General features: G+C 47.8%; 1 protein-coding gene across 1 annotated transcript in view; it reads right to left on the bottom strand.

The window, feature by feature from the left end:
* LOC123354650 (neurotrimin) overlaps positions 1-23,437 on the bottom strand; it is a 654,629-nt gene that overhangs the window by 630,452 nt on the left and 740 nt on the right. The window lies entirely within an intron of this gene.

Consider the following 23,437-nt stretch of genomic DNA (forward strand, 5'->3'; position numbering starts at 1 on the left):
CGTGCTGTGCTTCCTCCTAATTAACAAGCTTCTTTTTGCCTTCTTCCCAGTATTCGGCTGAGCCTGCCCTCCCTCTGCTCTCTGCTTATTCTGTTCTCTGAACTAATTGCCAAGCGCCTGCACCCTGGGAGTCTGCTGCTGTTGGAGAAGATTAGTATTTTTTACGGGAGGTGGGGGGGGAGATTAAAAAAAAAGATTGTGTTTTTTAAAGCAGATGAAAGGAGAGCCCAAGGAGATGTGCATTTGACTCTCAAACACGCTCCTTCAAGTCTCCCTCAGCAGTACTTAAAGGCGTTTCCAAAGCAAGACTTTATGAATGCTAAATGAACCCAACGCCTTGTTCCTTTGCCACAAGAAAGGGAAAAACTTATCTTTTATATACAATATTTCCTTTCTGGCTGACACTGCACATCATGCATCTCTCCTATCTGCCTCACTTCAGAAGTGAACACTGACCTTCACAAAGTCACAGGGAGAGCCAGGCCCGGGGAACATCCTGCCGGGGTGGAGGAGGTGGAGACAAGCTGAAACAGGTCAGGAGCCTGCTCGGATCCAAATACCCAACCTGCTCCCTACTAGTCGGTGCCAGAAGTTTTGTGTTCCCGTGGCCTAGTGAAAAGAACACAGGACTGTGAGCCAGGAATTCTGTCCTTTATCCATTTGTGTGGCCTCCATCATTGAAGTATTTGTCTTACTATTGCACCGAGAGGCCCCAACTGAGATCGGGGCCTTATAGTGCTCGGTGCTGTACAGATCATAGTGAAAGAGTACCTGCCTGAAGGGCTTACAATCCAAATAGACAAGACAAAAGGTAGGAGAGGAAAGAGAGGAAGTGACTTGCTCGAGATCACCGAACAGGTCAGCAGCAGAGCTGGGGCACAACATAGCTCTCCTTGCTCACAATCCAGCATTGGGTCCACTAGACCAAGGACAATATTGATACATTTATCATCACAGCACTCCTCTGAGGGAAGGAAGGGCCATTATACCCATTTTACAGATGGAAAACCAAGGCTTATAGTAATTAAGTGCTCCATCTGAGGTCACACAGGAAGTTTTCAGCTGAGAGAAACCCAACCAGATCTCATGAGACCTAGTCCAGTATCCTAACTGCAAGATCATCCATCCTCTCAGGTCCTGGGTTCCAGTCCTGCCCTTGTTCCTGACTCCCTGGGAGTCCGTCCTTCTCTGTGCCTCTCTGTCAGATGCGGAGAACATATACTTGACTTCACAGGGGTGTTGTGTGTGTAATACGGTACACGTCATAGGTGAAAACACCCAGCCGATAGAGGTGTTGTGAGGTTTAATTAGCTGCTATCTGCACTGTTCGAGCTTGTTAAGTGACATATAATTGCTAAATATTATTATTATCTCTACAGCTACAGCAGTTTGTGACAATGACTGTGATTGACATTCCTCTGGCATCTTTTGTGCACCCGGATGGCAAAGCACTTCATAATAAAAACAATACTTGGCCTTTATTCTCTGTGCATTTCCAAGCTGTCTACAAGGTTGGGTAAACACCATCATTACTATCTCTGCGTTACAGGTGGGGGAAACTGAGGCAAAGAGCAGCAAAGTGACTGGCCCAAGGTCACACAGCAAGTCAGCAGCATATTAGGAACCAGGTCTCTTGAGTCCCTTCTGTCTCTGCTGAGCCCTAGTCACTGAGCTGTACATATTTGGGATTGCTTCTATGCCAGCCTGCTCTGGTTCTTATATTGCCCCCATCACTGCAATATCTGTCCAGATCTGCTGTGTCTTCCATCACCACTGAAACGCAGCCACCTCTGGTGTGGAATGTGGCAGCTGTTTAGTCTTGATTAAGACGTTTGTTTCCAGTTAGGGCAGAGGAAGGCTTATTTGCTTGTTTTTAAGGAAGGCATGATGCTGAGGTTCATGCCCCACCATAAAAAGAACCATGAGATTTTCACCAGCCATATGAACTGTTTGGTACCTACAGTCAAATATGTTCTCTGAGCAAATACTGAGCACCCACTCATCAACCAGCAGACTCTTCCCACACATGGTCCTTTAAGCAAGAAGAATCCGCAGACAGGTTAATATCGCGGAAGGGAGACAAACTTGGTTCTGTCTCCTTCTGCCGGCAGAAAGTTGTATGGGCAAGAACAGCCAAATGTGACAGCTTGAAAAATCTAGTCCAGAAGCAACAGAGTAGAGGGGTCAGCGAGTGATTAATTGGAGGCTATCGGTTTGGGCTAGCCCTCTAAATCCTCATTAAGTCGAGCGTTGAGGCATTGCACATTAATCCAAAACATATCCCCTTTGGCCCAAACAAATAAATAACTGTTGCATAATTCAGGAAGAACAGGGTGGGGCTCTCTCTGAGTAACCAGTGAATAAAACATCGCCCACAAATCTGTTAGGCTAATTTTAAATCCTGACAATTTAGCTGCACTTCAGCAAGATAAGAGCCATTTATTAAAAGCCACAGTTCATTAAGCCAAACACTGCCGGCGTATTTACTTGGCGAAACAGAGGCTGGATGAGGATGTCATAAAGAACTAGAACTGCCCCGAAGGAAACAGGAGCCGATCAGTTTTACCTGAGTAAAAAAAAATAAATTTATCTAATGTGAGCCTTTGCTCCCCCCCGACCTAGTGCAAATGCACTAGGCTAGATCTCAGTCGACACCGGTCGACCCCTGCTGAAGAAGTGACCCCATGATTGTGCAGCCATCTTCCATTACACTCACTTACACACTAATAACTAGGGCTGTGGGATATTTGCGGATGGCTACCGGGGTTACACAGTGCCTAGTGCTGTCATCTCACCCTAGCCTGGAAACGTTATTCAATAGGTAGAGCAGAGGGCCGCAGCAATAGGCGCCTGATACATTTTGCCGGTCAGCTCACGGGGCGGAGATCACTCCCCGATGCTGCTGAGGACGGTGTTATCAGAGATGGGCCTAAATCTCAACCTAGCCTTGGCCTTATAATAGGCCAAACCAAAGCCCTGGATCTCCACCTCTCTCTGGACCAGAATCCAGATCAAAAAATTGCCACTTGGGCCTACCTCTGTTACCCACGAGGAGGAAATGATTTCAGAATAGGATTCGCTTCTTCCTGCTGCAGAGAGAGAGGCTGAAAGTCTGCAAGCAAAGGAGAGAGAGACTTTCTGACATGATAACGGGTCTATTTAAGAACAGCCAATGCCTGCCAAAAGCTACCAGATTGTGCCACTAGCTTTCTCTCCTCCGAGCTGCTTCTTGACATCTCTGTCAGATCCCCTTCTGCTATGCCATTACACCAGCCTCTCTGGGGCTCATGGGACAACTGGCTTAGCCGTAGTGATGAGGAAGTGACAGCAGATGCCCTAGGACAGAGGCGTGGTGGGGGGGGGAAGAGAGGTCTGTTTTTTCAGTGCAATATGAGAAAATAAAGAGAGAGAAAAATAAACAGTGCAAGTGCCCCTCAGACATCTCCCTCTCTCTGGTGGGTTACTGGTTTTTAAACCCTCAGAACGGATGTGGTTTATGCCCAAACCAAGGGGACATCTCCTATGGCAGCTAGGGAAGTGCCTGTGATCTCTTCACTCACCCCCAGCCCATCTCTGTCCCCCTCCCCCACTGGAAAGATGCTGGTTGGCTTTGAATCAAATCCTCATGCCAGCGTAATTGAGCGGAGGCTGTGAAGCTGGATTATGCTTTCCTTCATTCTTCTGCTGCCAGCTCCATGCTGGCCTGGCAACCCCCTTACACCGGGGTTATTTACTGGGGGCAGACCCCACTGCTTTGATGGCCAAGTGCTGCCTGAGAGGTAATGAGGAACCAAGCCCTTGCCTGAGGCCTTTGACCTCAGAGGTGACATGGCACATCCTACGCACCAAGGACAGCAACAACTTCTTAAGGAAGAGGCATAGAAACGGCCCTGGATACGTGCAAGAGCCCCCACGATGACTCTTCCCACGTAACCAACCGCTCCAGCATCTAGGATGAGAGGTGGAATTTGGTGTATAGACAGGGCAGGATTAAGACCAAGATGTTATAGGCCTATGCCTCTAGGCCCTTGCGTTTCGGAAGTCATGTGATTGTATCAGAATCTCGGCTTTCTGTTGTTAAGGGAAGATTCTAGTCCCCGTGGTTGGGAGGAAAAGCTTGAAAATGTGACTCCAGGAACCTCTGCCGGAGTCTGCAGACAGCCTGAAACAATACGTGTGAACTCCCCCTTTCACCTTAATGGAGTGTTCACTCCCTGACCCAATTCTGTGCACCCTGCCCATCCTACTCCAGCAGGGGGCTCTGGGTGGGCACGAGAAGAATGCAATAGACCCTGCTCATGCCCCCCAAGCAGATACAGACCAGTCTGCACCTTCCTAACAATATAGACCCTCCGGCCCCGCAAGAGAGGGGATACAGGCATAGGAAGGGAATGAGCCATACCAGCAACGCTTCACAGAGCAGCCAGCAGAGGGCGGTGAGGCCTCCCTCTCCCTGCTTGTACATAAAATTTCATTCCAGCAGGGGAAATCCAAGAAGAGACTTTATCAAGCACAATCGTCCCCCTGAGCCTTTCACCTGCACATGTGAGACACAGTCCAGAGTCACTGCAATGTTTGCCTTTCCAGGCAGAGCCGAAAGGAGCATTATAAAGGTGAATTAACATTTTAAAGGAATAGAAAAACCCAGAACCAGTCTAATGATGATTAATAGTGAGCTAGAAGGGAGGCTGTGACCTGCTAGTGTCATTAAATGGATTGGCAGGTTTCTGAGCATTAATTATAAATAGCGAACAGAGTGTTACTACTTAGCGGGATGATGATAAATCCAAGTCACAGAGACAGAAGGGACAGGGAGTTACAGACAGAGAAAAGTTTGTGTGGGAGAAAGAAAGAGAAAAGAAAGGAGAGAGAGACGGACAAACTGGATAAATGATGGATTAGACCCTGCCAGTCATCCACATTTGCTAAATGTTTTATATCCCAAAAGCTATAAAAGCAATATTCCTTTCTGCCCTTATTGGAGCCATTTCTGTAAGGCAATCACATCTGTTTCCTTGAGGATTTGAGCTGAAATGTGCTTTGGCTTTTTTCCCCGTCTTTTATATTTACTCTTTAGCCTGCTACTGAAGAAGGGTCAAAGCATGCATACCAATAGGGACGGGGGGGAAACAGAGTCAGTGATGGACAGACAGGAACAAGAAGTGGCTACAAACTTCTCCCAATCCCCCAGCCCATTAGCAGAGAAAGAACAAGCTGCAATAATCAGAAGCTGATTAGGTTTCGCTACCGTTTCGCTGTTATGGTTGATGTTTCCCCAGCTTTAACGTGCATTATTCTCCAGTCGCATGGATATTATGAAAGCATGTGTCCTGGGGCAATGTGTCACATATTACCTCAGTTTTATGCTGATCCACTCATCCAGCTCACAATTTGGAACATTCTGTACCAGTGACATCTCCATGGTTGTACTAGCTGAATTATTATCTCAAGAACTCAGAATGAGATTTTCACAGGCGCACAAGACGCCCACTGAAAGTCCGTGGGATTTGTGCTTCTGGGTCACATAGGTGCTTTTGGAAACCTCCCCCTAAAGACTAAAAGAACTGGTCAGTATGGCTATGTGCCACTGCCGTCTACTAGATGCAATCAGAACTGCTCAATTGTGTGTCATAAGCCATGCATGTTATGGGAGATTCTCCGTCAGCTCGGTACTGGTTGGAAAATGGTCAAGTTCTCCCACCCCACAAAACAGTTTGAAACTTTTCACGAAAAATTTTTTGTCAACATTTCAGTGCACTAAGACCAACTCTTTTTCAGTCCACTTCAGGATTGGTTCTGATCTCCGTGACCCTGGTGTAACTCCACTCTTTTCTGTAGGGATACTCCAGATTTTACAGCCAACACTTGAGTCAGAAACTGGTCCATAAAATATATGCAACTGGAGCCTTCAATTTCTGTGTGTTCTGCAGGGGATTCTCGACCTTGGAGGGTGAATTCCATTGAAGAATTCTGAGTGAAAACCCCCCACATCCTTCCCGCATGATGAGGAGCTTCAGTACTTCCAGTGTAGTTATGCACACAAATACATTTATGTCACAAATAGCAACTGGCTTTGAGGATACACTGCTAAATAACTGAGGCAACTTTCCTGTGTTTCAGATACTACTTCACACCACAGCTGTTCAAAGCAACCAAAATGTGGTTCACTTACATGATTCTTTGCAATCATGGGGAAATGAAAAGGAAGGATATTTATCTAAGTTATAAATACTTACCTGACCTGAACCAAGCTTCTGAATCTATTCATCATTCAGAAGTCCAGTCTGATGCATGCTATCTTAGCCTCTTTATTAGGGTTCATCAGAGGATGAGTGAGCCCAAAGAAAAGAATTGCAAACAAAATTTCTGTGGGAGAATCTATGTTCTATACCAGTTGGGGTAGCACTGAACACACACACCAGTGCAGCCTCACTGGGTACATCCCGGAATCCATGTCGAGCAAGGATTCTCAATAGAGGTGGTCAGAAAGCTTGGATGCAACCATTCTCCATCAGAGAATGCAGTTCCACTGAAATCGAAACACCAACAGGATTGTGTCAATTTCACAGAAGTTATTTTTTAGAGGTGGAAAGTGACAACATCAAAACGGACCTTCCCCGCAGAATTATTTGATTTTTTCTTTCAAAACTACTTCTTATTTAGAATGTTTAGAACAGCATGTGACAGCTTCAAGAGGCTTTGGACTCGGCTCTCTGTATAGTCCCTCCAGCACTTTGTTTGTCTGTAATCAGAGGGATGTTTGCCATCGACTCCCAGAGCAGCAGAAGCGCATCTTAAGAAACAGCCAAATCCTGAGGTCCCTATGCTACATTATTACTCAGCCAAAGGGAGTTTGGCCTGAATAAAGACACAGAACAAACTGAGTAAGGACCTCAGGCTCTTTACCAGGACTCCCACCAGACTCAATGGCAAACACCCTGTTGACACCAGTGACAGCAGACCAGACCAAGTCTTTAAAGCAAAGCACTCTGGGTAACATTCCCTGCTCTGCACCAATGAAATCTCACTTCAGCTCTCCAGACAGATGCCGTTGGTTCACAGACATTGTGCTCACTCTGCCTGGAGGGGTGAATGGTCACCCCCTTTTCACACACCCCTATCCCACAAGGCAGACTGGGCTGTGGCGATCAGTTGCATGCAATGAGACGCCTTGTGCTCAGCTGGGAGAAATCTGTGTATCTGAATGGTGAACAGATGCACCTCATATCTTTGGGCTCTGATTTTCAAAGCTACCTAGGAAATTTGGGTGCCCGCTCACCTGCATTTTAATGGGAATAAACCTAAATCCTTTAGGCAGCATCACAAACCTCAGCCGTGGTTTCTGCGTATGATATGAAGACAGCCTATACATACACACATAAGCCCAAATCATGTGGATTGGAATAATGGATATCCCTGGGTTTCTCTTTTTATTAAGTGTCATTACCTTGCTAGGCCCTTCCATAGCAAGTCATTATTTCAGCTGATTGGAAAATAGCATTGAAAGACCAGGTTCTCCAGTACAATTTTCTTCATATCCTATTAGTTGCAATACAATTACAATGAATACATCAATTCCTGGTCCCAGCAGCTGCTGGAAGAAGCCACCTATTAAAAAGGCAGTTTATTAATGGAATTGTACATCCAGGATTAATCGGCTTGCTTTTCCCATTTACATTTCTCATTCCACAAGCACTTTTGTTTGCTTAATAGGCTGAAGTAGCTTGAAAATGACACCAACTTAATGCTTTCCCCAATTGCTGCATGCACCGCCAGTAAATTTAATATCCCTTCCCCTCTTTCATTCTCAAGTGCTGCTTTGGGATGAAATCTGGCAGATGCCACCAGGGAAATGCAGGAAGAGACTGGGAGCGGAGGGGGAAGAATGGGCCCTTCTGAAGAGTATGGTGGAACTGGGGAGGGGACTTGGGGGTGGAAATTTCAGTTAGTTGATGAGGTAGTAGCGAACAGAAGAGAGACAGATTTTAGGTATATAGAAAGGCCCACCAGTATGATCACCCAGTTTGAGACAGAGAGCTAGCCTGATGGTAGGTAGGTAGAAGGAATGCTTGGTGATAAATGAACCAAGAGGGATTTTTTTTTGTATTTTATTTTATTTTTAAAAGTAGGCTGCTGGTAAGGCAATGGTCCTCTGATTTGGAGCTAGCTTCCTTCCCTTGACCGACCAGGGCCTGGATGTATTAACCATCTGACCATGCGGCAAAGGCCAAGCCATTACTGGAGGGCATTTGCAAGAGACACATTGATGGGATGGATACGTGAGGGATTGGCTGACTACTTATATAGCTGATGGGCTCTTGTTGTTGGAGTCAGTTTGTCCTTAGCTGTTTGGTTAGTCTCTTGAGTAGAGGATTACATTTTCCGATGGAATATGGCTGGTTTGTTTTAATTAGCACAAATGGCCAGAGTCTAGGATGGGCAGTGAACAAAATCTATAGAAAATATAAAAATAAATACGAGGATAGTGCCCCCTGCTGGATTCCTTGGCATAACCGTCACGGCATAAAGCTATCACTCCTTGGGAACTTGGAAGGGGTGGAGGGACCTGAGGAGTATTACCCCAGATATTGTTGATTATTAGATAACTAGCATTGGTGGAGAGGACAGAGGACTTGTTTGGCAAACAGCACCACCCTAAGTGGAGTCCTTTCCCTTTACCTCATGCCATCTTCCAACAAGGAGAACTGTCTGATGGTTAGAATATGGCAATGGAAGTCAAGACTTCTGGCTTCTATTCATGGCCATTGCACTGGCTTAGAGCGAAAATTTGGACAAGACCAGACTAACGGCTTGTCTACACAGATTTATCTTCAGATATGATGTTAAACTGATTTAGCCAAACCAAGTGCAATAGGCCACGTGGCTACTCCTACTTTTGTTTAAACCAGACTTATTTTGGTTTAGTTTAAGTCAATTAGGCATTGGCATAGGCTACCTTTAAATAAACCAATCTCTTAAACTGAAATAGAAGCATACATGCAGGGGTCTGCACCTGTTTAACAAGATCAGTTTAAAGAATAAGTCAAGTCAAATTGGTGTGACTTCTCATGTAGACATGGCCTAGAACTCTCTGGTTCCCCACATGTGAAACAGGACCAATGACTATCATAGAATATCAGGATTGGAAGGGACCTCAGGAAGTCATCTAGTTCAACCCCCTGCTCAAAGACTATCACTGGTTGGGAGTCTTGTGACAAAATGTGCCCCCTCCTCTACCCCCCACCCCAAACACACTGGAAAATGCTGGTTCATCAAAACTGAAAATGTTTGTAGGAAAGGGTCGGTTTCAATTAATTTGCCATTTCAAAAAAAAATATTAAATTGTCAAATATCCCACTCGGGCATTTTCTAGATGAAAAAGTTCCATTTCTTGGGTCCAAACAACTTTCTGTTTCCAAATTTTAATTAATAAACATGTAAACAAAGTTTTAAAAGGTCAAAATTGAAACAAAACATTTCAACTGAACCGATGCAAGATTTTATTTTTTTTAAACAGGATTTTTGGTTAATGAAAATTTTAGCTTTTTCGACTTTTTGTCTCAATTTGGGGTGGGAACAATATTCAAAATCTCCATCATTATGGCAAGTCATGGAAACCATTTCCTGCCAGCTCTGGTAATGGCTACATCCTAGCTCCCGGGACTGCAGCAAGGCTCAGTGAACTACTGCTTGGGAAGGGTTTTGAGATCTTTGTGTGAAAGGCCCAATCCAAGTGAAACATGTTCTTACGGGCTCTGCCCCATTGCTGCCCATTGACTGCTGTGGTGCAGGATTGGGGCCTAACTGACTTGCTGGGAGATGCCAGAAGCAAAAGGACTGGAGCATCAGTAATAAGCCACCACAGGACATCATCAAAGAGCAGAGAAGCTCAGGCTTCACAAAATTGGGGATTGGCCTTGCTTTGAGCAGGGGGTTGAACTAGGTGACCTCCTGAGGTCTCTTCCAACCCTAATATTCTATGACTCTAAGTACGCGTCCGCTGCCTAACTATAAATTCGATGAACACACCACATTACCCAGTCCCCAGTGAGACTCATACATGAAAGCCCAGCCTTCAAATGGCTCTTTACCAGATGCGTTTCTTTCGCACTCACTCCCTTGCCCAATGGTGGAAGTGCGTGTGGGTCATGACTAATGGACACTGGTGGAATATTAAACCCCAAACTTCCATTCCCAGCCACTGTGCCTGTGCTTAGAGCAAGAGCGGTCGGCTCTCAGCAAGGAGATTGACTTTTGCTGCCGAGGTAATGTGTGTGGAAGTGCAGTCATATACTATGACTTTTTTTCCCTTTAATGGAATTTTTCTAGCCAAGTAGGAAGAAAAGACTCCATTAACCATACTACAAAGGCATCTACTTATTAGTATTTTAGAACCGCGACAAAAACATTTCTTGAATCTAATTATTGCTGACAAATATGAAAATTGAAATCAAAGTTAAATTTTCAGCCACAGTGCCTCGCACGGCAGTGGCTCACTGGCTCCCAAGTATTGCATCAACACATTTATTCTGCCAATAGCGCTGCCACAAATTGGATATTTTCCTCTCCCTCCACCATCCCCTCCAACCCCTATATGTTTTGAAGCATTAATTCTGACATATTCATCTCAACGGCCAGTGCCAGGTAACTAACTTTATGTTTACCGGGCACATGTAGTTGATGGATCTAAGCTAAATGCGCAGTGGGGGGGGGGATTTTTTCTCTCTCTGCTCCCTCCCCCTCTCATCAATGGTAACATATGAGTCATTGCAAATTCCTCATGATACGGGGGATCTGAGAAAAGCCTTGTCAACATATTTCCTCCCCCCCCCGCCCTTTTAAGCGCACTGTAAAAAAATCAATCCCTTTTGTCATTTCGCTCTGCTTGTGTGAATGTTTAATGGATGTCGAGGGAGCTAATGATTGCAGCTAGGAAATTCATTTTAGATTTGCTATTTATAAAGTACTTGGTGCTCAGGTGGGAAATTAACATAAGGAAGGGGGAAAGAGACCAAAAAAAAAACCAGGAGACATCACAGGCTGCAGGGCCAGCTGATGGGAAGAGGCCTGACATAGCCTGTTTATAGTGTGTTTGATTTACAGGAGCACAGCTAGAGACAGCCCTCTGCCTCTCGGGAGCAATCAGAGTCGAGCTGCTTTGTGGGTGAGGGTAAGAAAGAGCAGGCACCCAGGGTAACACAGAGTTACCCTCAGGTCTTGTCTATGCTTAAAATTTAGGTCAACGGAGCTACGCCGCTCAGGGTGTGAAAAATCCACACCCCTGAGTGTCAGAGCTACGCCTGCCTAACCCCCCGGGCAGGGGCGGCTCTACGTTTTTGGCCGCCCCAAGCAGTCATGCGCGGGAGGCGCCCCGGAGCCGCGGGAGCAGCGGACCTCCCGCGGGCATGACTGCAGAGGGACCGCTGGTCCTGCGTGGCTCGGCTGGACCTCCCGCGGCTGCGGACGGTTCACGGGTCCGGCGGCTCCGCTTGAGCTGCTGCAGTGATGCCTGTGGGAGGTCCAGCCGAGCCGCGGGACGAGCGCCCCCTCCGCAGTCATGCCTGCGGCAGGTCCAGTCGTCCCGGGGCTCCGGTGGACCTCCCACAGGCATCACTGCGGCAGGTCCGCCGGCCCAGCCTGCCGCCCCCCCCGGCCGCAGGGGACGCCCCCTAGATTTTGCCGCCCTAGGCACCAGCTTGTTTTGCTGGTTCCTAGAGCCGCCCCTGCCCCCGGGACAGGCGGAACTAGATCGATGGAGAGTGCTTACAGAGAACCCCTTCTGTCAGACTGTCTACGCTACAGGGTTATGCCAGCATAGCTATGGAGCCAGAGCTGGGCCGGTATAGTCCACATTGGGCAGTCAAGCCCTCAGCCAAGACGCAGGGTCTTTCTCAGAGTCTGCATGAACTAGGCTATGCTCGCATTGACCTTGCATGTGCTGGCCCTACACTCGTTCCCAGGAATGAACACTCACACAAACACACACAGTTCCTCTCACACAACAACCTACACCCGCTCACACTCTCTCTCTGACACACACTCCGCCTCAAACACACACACACACACACTTTCCTCACAACCTCTCTCCCCCTTCCACACACACTCCCGACGCATTCAGATACAGGGAGCGAGGGCAGGAGATCCATTAATTGGCTAATTCCCTGGCTCCCAGTTGGGCAGACACACTGACAGCTGGAGGTTGGCTCACCGCCCCTCGTGGGATCCAATCACGTCTGACACACCTTAGAGCCACCGAGCGCCGGCTGCAACCCCATACCAAACTATGCCAGATACCATCCTTTAGGTCCTACCCATCCCAACACCGACCACCACGTGTCTTCATACAAATCACAGACAGCTGCAGGTCTGAAATACTTTAGCCCCATTTTCCTTCTTGCATCATCCGTATGCTCCTCTCCTGGATGCGCCCTCTGTTCTAGCTGGATTAGCTGCAAATCTCCTTTGATTACCCAGTCGCTGTTGAAACAGACAACCTGTTGCCACGTGTTTGATTACTGAATCCCAAGGGAGTTCCCATTTGTAACACAGCCGCATCCAATACAGTCATCTTTACACACACAGACACTGAGCTGCTAATTCGTGGTCTTCGAAGTTGCTTTTCACTTTCTGATTTTTTTCCAATAATAGGCTTTGTATGAAAACCTTAAGCTTCTGAAATAAGTCGAAAATGGCTTTTCCAGCCATTTACATAAACACAAGCGGATCAGAAGGAATAAGCATAGTTTATTTATTTCTTGGGGGGGGAGGGGACTTCAGAGCTGGCTGTTAATGTGATGTCAGTGTGGGAAGCTTGAGATGTGCAACATTGACTTGAGAAAGTGAGCAATAAATAATGCAATTTCTAATGCTGTACTCGCCAACAATTTGCTTTGGCTCCGGGGATATCCCAGCTGCTAACAAACCCTGTTCCCAGCCAGCACCAGTCTTAAATACACCTTATTGCAAGCTGGCTCACTACCTTTAAATCCAAATTGATTTCTGTGCCAAACACTGCTGGTGTTCTCCCACTGTTTGGCCAATTATTGAGAACACTATTTCTGGCTGTGGACATAGTGAGGACTTTCATACATGCTGCCCTGGTCCCTTTTAATTATTGCATCAGTGCTGCAGGAAGGGAATGTAGCTATTTAATAGAAAAAGGAAAAAAAGTCAGGAACTCAGTATTATTCGATGGATTTCCTTCTGCAGGGCAGAAGAGATTGAAAAGGGGCAGGATGGTATTAAACCAACAAACCTCACTTTACTTCACTTCGAGATCCACCCTCTGATTTTCTGGTTGAGTTTCATATTTGGTTTTTTGTTGGTCTTTTAAAAGGCCAGGTGTCTCCCATTCAGAGTCTTGGCAGATTGAGAGTTTGCCACTGTAACAGGAACAAGAGAACCTTTCTGAAACCAGAGTCTCCCTGTGCTAGGCACTGGACGGATGGGAGGAGAGAGTCTCTGCCCCCAAAGAGGTTACAATCTAAACAGGCAATGCAAAGGAGGGAGACAGTAGGGATTATTATCCTCATTTTACAAAGGGGAAACTGAGGCACTGAGAGGTGAAATGACTTGCCCAAGGAATCAGTGGCAGAGCCAGGAAATAAACCAGATCTCCTGAATCCTAGTCCAGTGCTTATGTACAAGACCATCTTTCTTCCTGGCAGTTTGCTACTCTAACCACTATGCTCCCCCACCTCTCTCCAGGGGAGCGATAATATCGGCTTATTTTGAAGTGCCTGGAGCCCCACAACTCAGGGTGAAGTCAGTGGTGCTGAGTTCCTCTGGAAATCAGGTCCCAGGTAACCTCACAATGTCTTTGATGGACACTTTTCTGATCATAAGCTCCCTGTGTGACGTGCAGCTTGTTTGCCTTACCGGGGGGAAAGAGAGGAGACTTGCTCATTCGTGGTGCTGAGCGCTCTGAGCTCTTGCTGACGTCAATGGGAGCTGAGGGTGCCCAGTTCCTCCAAAGGGCTGCTCCGCAAGTCGCAGCATCAGGCCCTTGGACTCCACCACAGCAGCAGTTCTGGTTTGGGGGCAGAGAGATGCTGGTAGTTCGACGACGTCCCCGTTCGGGTTTCCTAGGAAAAGTCGAGGTGGCAGGGCCAGCTTCGATCTCAGTCTCTTGGCATTTTAAGCGAAATAGTCCAGCAACCCAGAATTTATTCACGTTGATTCACTGGGCTCCTGGCTTCCAGACACGCCTGCTATGAAGCTCCCACCTCCTGCTTGGAGCCGCAGCCTTCACCTCTGCCTAGAGCTCTGCATTACAGCTCCTTCGGAGGCCTGCTTGGGCTCCCTCTGATTAGCAGGCTGCACATGCAGGAGAGGGGCAAGTAGGAGGAAGGGAGAGAGGGGAGGATGCCAAGAATTGGATATTGTCTTTAGTGAGAACAGTTGACGGGACAAGGGGGGGTCAAAGGGCCAATTAATTTACAACAGCTTTCAGCACTAGACATATTAACTGTAAAGCGCATCAAAAATCCATGATATCCTTCTTGGCAGGAGATAAGAGAGAGCGCAGTGAAGACATCACCTCTGATTTATTATTAACCGAGAGCAAGGAGCGCGCTTCTGAAAGGAGAAGCCAGGCGGCGGCTGGAGCCACAGCTCCCAAACGTGCCGGGATGCTGCAGCACCTGAGGCCTGCAAGCGCCGCAGGACACGACGCCACGTGCGGGCTCGGCAGTCGTTCAGAGAGGTGGCTGCCTTTAGGGTTATCGGCCCTCCACTTATCCCAGTGAACAGGGAAGCGAAGGAAGAGGACAGGGCTAGTCAGTTCAATATCATGCCTCTAGGGCCTGAGCGAAACTTTCCAATGGAGTTGGTGGGAGATTTTCCCCTTGTTAAAAGATACAGGACTGTGTCAGGGAACTGCAAGCCAGGATCTCTGGGTTTTGTTCCCGCCTCTGAGAGGGGGGATGGTGCCAGACTAGAAAATTAAGGCCAGGGACAAGAAGCCAGGACTCCTGGCTTAGCTCTGGGAGGGGAATGTGGTTTAACAGTTAGGGTAGGTCGATTGGGAGCCAGGATTCCTGGGGTCTATTCCCAGCTTTGCAAACACCATGCTGTGTAATCCTGAGCAAATCTCCCAAATGCTATTAATAATCTTAACCCTCTAAACAAGTGGCAACCCCATCCCACCCCTAGCACAGCAGGCACCTGTCCTGACCAGCTCCAAACTTACCTCTCCCTAAGGTTTCCTTTGTATTATCCAGCAAACAGACGTTTCGCCCTGAACTCGTTTCTGAACTTGGCTGGGGCTCCCTATTACATCTCTGGTCTCCCTCTGCCACGGAGGGATTCTCCACCCTTTCAGGCCCACCTAGTCTAGCTGTCAGCTGAATGGCCCTGCAGGGTTGTACACTCCAAGCGCCCTGTCCTAGTCCTCCTATCTAAAATGAGGAGAGTCAGGTGATATCTGTGTTGCTGTGGCACTTCAATGTAGCCATTCACCATGGTGATGGGAGAGGTTCTCCCATTGCTATAGTTAATCCACCTCCCCAAGAGACGGTCACTAGGTCAACAGAAGAATTCATCTGTTGACCTAGCCCTGTCTCCATGAGCAGCTAGGTCGGCATGGCTACCCCTCTCCAAGATGTGGATTATTCATACTCCTGAGACACGTATCTATGCCGATGACAGTTTTGAGCATAGACCAGCCCTAATTCACACCTCCAAGCGAATGCTCAAGGTGGATCAGAGGAGGGAGGAGGGACAGGTACTGGCTCTCTCAGGGTGAAATTCACCAGCTGGACAGCATGAAGCCTGTGCCCCAGTTAAGTCCCACTTCAGCCTCAGCGGGTGCACACGCCCCTGCACGGTGGTGGATTTTAGCACTGGCCAGAAAACGTTTCTGTTTCCTGGAAAATTTTGAAGTTTTGGAATTTATTTTTATTCTGAGGTAGGATGAAACTGAGACCTTTTGAAATTAAGAGAGCAGAAGAGACCCTTCCCCAAACACCCCCGCAAATAACCAACAGCCTGGAATGAGTCAGTCGAAATAAGGATTTGAACCTGTATCTCCCAGGTGCATCCCCGAACCACTGGGCTATTAGCAATTCTGGGGTTTGCTTTTGCTCTCACTCACTTGGACCTGAAATTCCATCCTGGACCTGAGAAAGCTTCACATTCAAACTGATGCATTTCTGCAAACAAGTCGCAGCTGCAACAAAGCCACATTTCCAATGAAAAAACATTTTGTCCAAAAGATTCCCCAATAAACCTAGTGAATTTCCCCTGAACTAAGCAGAGAGAGTCCACCCTCCGCTGCCACATCTTATATTTGGGAAGGAAAAACAGATGCAGAGAAGCTCTCCCATGATCCCTCAGGTCAGAGGAAAATTCCCAGTGTGCCTTGCTGGCTACTGAGGGGTGCCGGACCTCGCCAGCACTGCTCACAACTCTGTGATATGATTGGAAGATCTCTGCAAAGTGCAGGCCAGCTCTCCTCTTCCTACTTTATGTTAAACCAGTGTGGAACACAGCAACCCCTGCTAGCTTGACCCAGATCTGTCAACTGATCAGTTCTTTTCCCCCATAAGGAAAAATAAATAAGGATTTTGGTTTTTTAAGCTAAAGCAGCAAGAAAATAAATGAACCCAGGCTTAAAATATTGAATGCACCAAATTAAATGTATGGAAGCAGGGATGGCAAAAGCACAGCCAGGTGCCAGGGAGATCGGGCTGATATATATGCCAGGTAGATTGGGGGCGGGGCAGGGTAAAGGAGGTAGTTTGCCTCTGGGCAGGTTATCTCGTAACAGGCTGATGCAGGGTTTCATGCGCTGAAGCAGTTGGTGCTGGTCATGACCAGACACAGGAGTAGATGGATCCCTGTCTAATCAAGTTTGGAGGTTCCTACAGACATCTATGGGATGGCAAGTCTTCCAGATGGACAATTAGAGATTATGATGATCAGATCCTGGGTCTTTTATCTGCTCCCTTTGTTCCACTCTGGCTCTAGGAAACTTGCCACATCTCCCCTACTGGGGATTCCCCACTGGGCATAAATTGACCTAGCTGATTTCTCTATCACTGCTCCTGCAGCCCCTGGCAAAAAGGGGGTGGAAAGACTGTAGCAGGTGCACAACACCCTCTGGCCATTCCCAGCTGGTAGAAGGCACTGCGGGAGCTGTTACTAGTTGACAGAATGTAGAGCAGCTCCCAGGCTGTTCTAAACTCAGCTGAGACTGGGGCCAGCCTGAAGATCAAGGAGTCATAATCAGCTCCCTTTTTCTTGCCTTTTTCTGCTGTGCCCATTCAACTACCTGGCTCTACCTGTATGGCTTTGGCCATATATATATATATATGTAAAGAGATATTTAGTGCTGGTGAAAGATACTAGTCTAACACCTGATGGCCCCTGGTGGGATACATGCATGGACTCCAGTATGGCCAAAGCCTTGACTCCAATATGCAGCTGGAGGGTGTGGACAGCATGCTGGGTATTTCAGGAGTTATGGGGCGGGAATCCTCCCTGTTGCCAGGCTGTTCTGCAGTAGCCCCCCCTGGAACGGAAACGTGAGCCAGAACAGTTTGTGGATGTGCACATCTGCCAGCCACACCACAACCCCCACTCCCCAACACACACACTGCATGTGGTACCCAAACCCCACCCCTTTCTGAGGTGGAAGAGCATTGGGGTATTTCTGAGGGGAATAAATCCTATCACACAGTTTGCTAAGGGAGCAGCATCCCAGAGAGGAACAGGCCCAACTAATTGGTAGATTGTGACATTCCACCCAGGGGGTGGCGGTGCTTCAAACAAAGGGATCTGAGAAAATATCACTGCCCTGACACCAGTGCTTAATTCGTGCTGAGCCCTGGCAGGTACCTCTAGGCTTGGCATACTTTCAGTTATGAAAGTAAAAAAAAGAAAATGGCTGGAGCCCCGGCACCTTTTTCATTACAAATGAAGCATGGCCTGACACCACCGAAATAAAAGCTAAATTCCAGCAGAGCTTGCTGGTGTTGAGTAAACCAGCTGGAGGTTCACACAATTCTTGTTGCAGTCTCTGGAGCCCAGAGAGGTGTTTTGGCAACGTGTCCCCATATGGAAAGATTTCTATCTATATTCACCACTATCTCCCTGCTTTTAGCAGACTTTGGTCTGGATTCCAAATTCATTCAGCTGGAATCTACTGGGACTGGGTGTGTGAGATGCCTACAGTGCGCTTGACAATGGTTAGGCAGTTGGTGCGTTGAGACCGCTGCTCGTCGTGCTGAGCGGTGTTGTGTCACTGTTTCCTTGTACTCCCCTATCTGCCTGCAGCCACCTGTTGTCTCTTGTCTTATACTTAAGCCTGTAATCTCCTAGGGGCGGGGACCAGCTTTTTGCTCTGTGTTTGTAGAGCTCCTAATGCAGTTGGGTCCTGCTCCATGACTGGGGCTCCTAGGTGCTACTTATTTATTATGTGTATTGCAGTAACAACAGTGGGAACCCAAATCAGCAGATTCCACACAGCTCTATTGCCCGCTACCAGCCAAAGGTCTTTATTTACAGAACCTCACAGCCTTCCTCCATGCCACCCCGCCAATCCATCCAGACACCTCCATGCCCTCCCAGCATGGTACTATGAATGAATTTGTGACCATCCCCATGTTACAGATAGGGAAACCGAGGCACAGAGCAATTAAGAGAGATGCATGAGGTCTATGGCAGAGCCAGGAATTGAAACCCAGTTTCCTGTATCTCAGTGTGGTGCCTTATCTACTCGACCCTCTTTCTCCTCAATGTACCTTGGTCTCAAGGATGCCCTTTAGGGACATGAGGTCTATTTCTTTTTTTATGTTTTAACCCATTGGGCCTAAGGAATGTGCCCATTAGCCTATGTGCCTATTATTCCCATTATCAGCCTCATTTCGGAGGTGCTGAGTACCCACCCCGCTCATGAAAGCTGTCAAGAGCGGCAGATGCTCAGCTAGTCTCAAAAATCAGGCCACTGACCACGAAAGACCATCCTGTGTGACCACGGGCAGGTCAGTTAGCCTTTGTACACCTCCATTCCCCAGCCGTAAAACTGGGATATCTCCAGGGCTGTTTTGGGGATAAATACACTAAAGATTGTGAGGTGCTCAGTGTCTACAGTTGTGGGTACCAGATAAGCACCTTAGATAGGTTAGATAGATAGAACATCAGGGATGGTGTAGATAATACTCAATCCTGCCTTCAGTGCAGGGGACTGGACTAGACGACCTCTCGAGGTCCCTTCCAGTCCTATGATTCTATAACTTCTTTCCTCTTCTGTGTTATAACTGGGTTATCTAATCCTATACATATCAATTATTATTATTAGCTATTAAGCTGCTGTTGAGGTGAATATCAAGTTTTATTGACCTGAGCAGTAAATATTGACTGAAGTGAAACTAAACCTAATATTTTCTTCAAGGGACAATAAATCTTGATACTTACAGAAAGAAGTCGATATCTGTGATATATTTTTTTTTAAAACACAGACATTCATTGGTAGTCATCCTGCAGCATAAACTGCCAAAGGATTTTTTTCCCCCCTTCTGAATCTAGTGTGACTTTTTAGCAGGAGGCTGGAACAATTCCCATTCTCAGCAGATCAGGACAGAAGGAGACATGTGTCACTCACCAGCCCACCTAAAATCCATAACACATGTATGAGGTTTGCTGACAGCAGTAGTGTATTAGCATAACCCACTGGTGAGTGTGGGCTATATGTACCCCTTTATGCCCAATCCACAGAGAACAGGAGTCTGTTATGGGGCTAGCTAGGGAGCCTTACTTCTTCAGCTAAAGCTGCAGCAGCTGATGCTTTAAGCTCTGGGTGTCCCCAGGTCAGTCTCCAGAGTGTTGGCCAACATAACAGCCATTGAAATGAGGCCAGAGATCATAACTGACTGCAGGAGCAAGAGCAGAACCCAGTTCTAGAACTGGTCGAAGAAAAACTTTTGGGGGGGTGAGGGGAGAGGAAATTTAAAAAAAAGTTAATTTTCCAAAACACTTTAAAAAAAAATGTTTAACCTGCTGTACACCCAGGCCTACTAGTTCCAATGCACCAACCTCTAATACATGAGCTAAAGAACTAGGGGGCAGGTTTTCCGACGTCTTGGAGATTTGGAATTGTTGAGATTTTGACATTTTTTTTCCTGTTCCAAATCAGGACAAAGTCAAAATCTCCAAACAATTTTGAGACAGACATCTAGGCCAGCTCAGTCGGCACATTTCATTTCCAATCATTTCGAAGTGTTGCAGTTTTCATTAGTTTTCTTATCTTTGTTGAATACGGGACATGAACTTAAATTTCTTAACAAAACATTCTTTTGAACTGAAAAAGCAGAACTTCAGTTTCAAAACTGTCAGAGCAGAATTGTTGAGACAATTTCAAAAAACTCTCCTTCTCCCCCGCCCCAAGTTTGGAAAACTAACCCTTTCCTGTAAAGGATGTTGAATCAGCATTTTCCAACAACAAAAACAAACAAACAAACAAAAATTTGGTGAAAAACTCCCTAGCAGCTCTACTGGTAACATTCAGTACAATATTTACATTTTTAAATGTGCCATTCAGACATTTCCTGGTTATGCTTCATCTCTGCCCTCGTGCACATGGCTCTGCTATCTTCTCCACCACTCTCGGACATGGCTCACCAGTGCATGCGGTCCATGCAACTCGTCTGGTTCTAGAGCACCAAACGCAGTCCACAATGGATCCTGATGACAGGAAGCAGGACCCAAGCTATTGCTTTTCCTTCCCCTGGAATGCCGAGTGAATTTGCTGCCCCTTGACTACCCCAGAGGAAGAACCTTGCTTGGAATTCTGCTGATGCCAGGGATACTTAATGGCAGCTAAGTGAACTCGGTTTGGTGATCAGGGTGGGACTATTTTGGGGAGTGATCTGAATGCATCCTCCCGCAGCCGTCTGTGTGTGCTGAAAAGGGAGAGATTACCAGTCACAGAAAATGAGATAGCAGGAAGAGGGGTATCAAAAAGGAATAGGGGATCAAACCAAACTGATCAGAAAGCATTAACAGGAACAAACCTTTCTAAAAGGAAACGCTCCAATTGCTAGAAAGAGAAATAGGGGAGAAAGCAGCAACACCCTTCAGGCTGGGTCTAACTCAGGAGCAGGGAGACATATGCTTAAGGGACAGCTCCTTCTGCTTGCCACTGACTCCACGGAAATCAGAATCTCTTACCAATCAACCTCAGCCTTTGGTAGAGGCCAGAGCCCTGGGGAGCTAATCATCTGCCTTCCCCCCCATCTCTTCTCCATTAATCAGCACTGATACCGAGGAAATTCTCTCCTACACAAAGCTTGGAAGCAGGGGGAGAGTTACGAACCTGCTGTGGGCACTAGACACCTTTTCAAGAAGCAGAAAAAGGCAGGAAGTAGCAGCCTCGGCAGAAGGAGCAAGCTTAAAGAGAGAGAGAGGAAGAGAAAAATGCCATGGAATGTGAACTGCATTCTAAGTAGTCCCAGTGGATCAATGCAATAGGGGTGGATCATTGCATACCACACCACAGCTGCCCAAGAGTCGTGGAAGTTTGATCCAACAGCGATTGCTGGCAGACTGGCATTTCCTCCTCCTTCAAATAAAACAAACAAGTGGCCCGACAACACTGCCGTATCCCCGCATCAGCTTTGGTGCTTCAGATTAAAGATAGCTATTTTTATATCTGATTTCAAAGTTGACTTGTGGACCAGGCGACATCCATCACTGGGAGAGCTGGGCAGAGGGCACCCAACTTCCCCTCACTCCACTAAAGCCGTCAACGGTATGCACAGAGAAATGCAGGGAGCAACATGTAGAAAGCACTGTCCTACAGCATGACAATCCCTGGAATCATAAAGAGAGGGGCAAAATGACCTGTGAGCTTCAGTTCTGGTGGACTCAAGCTGCTTTGGTTGCACTATGGTATGTGTTTCTTGCACAAATCTGGCACAATCCAAGAGGCCAGCACAGCCCTTGGGGTCTCAAATGCAGGCAGCCCTCTGCTTTAACCTCTCCAGGGAAGGGAGCAGACAGCCAGGAGCCTGCTGCTTGCCCTTGTTAAACATCTGGGGCCAAACCCTCTGCTGGCATAAATGCACAATAAAGTCAATGAAGCTACACTGATTTACACCAGCTGTGGACCCGGCCCTTAGTATCCACGAGCACCCCTCAAAACTACCTCCATGCACAAGGCTCCAGAGCTCGGGAATTCCCAGCACATGGTACCCAGAATCCTCCCTGGTGCCTTGCATGCTGGGTAAAACCAAACCAGCGCAGAGAGGATGGGAGGGGGATTTATTGTAACCCATAAGCCAGGGGTGTCATTTGCTGTGGGGCAAGACTTGGCAGGATATAATATAATCACAGGGGAAGGATCAGTCAATTGCCTGGTCTGTTCATTCCCTCTGAAGCACGTGGCATTGGTCACGGCTGGAAGACAGGATACTGGGCTAGATGGACCTTTGGTCTGACTCCATAAGGCCATTCTTATGGTCTTACACATCAGCTGACCCAGCGGTGCCCTTCCCCCCAGAATTTTTCTGAAGTTGACCCCTGCAAACAGCCCTGCCCTCAGGGCGCAGCGGCATAGCCAGACCGAGGGACCCAGCAGCAGGGTGCAGCATTATGTAATAAAGTGGCACATTTATGCCACCTGCAGAAGGCAGCTCCCTCCAGGCAGCCAGGCCAGGAGGGCACCTCCAGCTGGCTGCAAGGAATCCAACGCACTGGCTCCCCAGAATCGGCTGGCTCCCTTTTTCCTCGCCCGCAGCCTCTTGAAAAGGCAAGCCCCGCTTCTCCCCAGGCTGGGCGGTTACATAAGAGCCCCCGGCTGGCTTTCCTGCAGGCGCTAAGACCCCCCAGGGGGGGACGGCTGCATTAAGACTTCATCAACTCGATTGACCTCAGCAGGAGGGGCAGAGCGGATTACCAGCAAAGTCTTTAATCAAGTGCATGGAATGACCTTGCGAGCGGAAACACAGAGCGAGCCAGACACAGGGGGACAGAAGGGACCGTCTCTTGACTCCGCCCCGCCCAGTATCCCCATCCCCACACCAGCCTTTCGCAGCCTGTTGGATGCCGCTTTCCTAGCGGAATAAAGTTGCTGGGCTCTAGAGGACGCAGGGGTTCAGCGCACTGGGGGGCGGGGTGGGTGGCTGCGTTACCTCGCTGTCCTCGGCTCAATCTAACACAGCAAAGCGGGGGGTGGGACAGATCGGAGGGTGAAGGGTGCTGCAGGCGATGGTGCTTATTAATAATACAAGGCAATCAGTGTGCAGGCATCGCAGAGATGCCAGAGCAGCGCGCTGCAGGCCCCCCACCCCCGGGCTTCCTTCCTAGCCGTGCCCAGAAAGATGCAGCAGCGCCGGGGGCTGGGACGGGAGCTTCTCCCGGGACCCCGCAGCTCTGTACGGAAACACGCGGAGAACTTGGCAGCGCAGAGCGGACGCGCCGCGGAGCCCTTTAGCTTTCG

The sequence above is a fragment of the Mauremys mutica genome, chromosome 22 (assembly GCF_020497125.1).
Source record: "Mauremys mutica isolate MM-2020 ecotype Southern chromosome 22, ASM2049712v1, whole genome shotgun sequence".
NCBI lineage: Eukaryota > Metazoa > Chordata > Testudines > Geoemydidae > Mauremys > Mauremys mutica.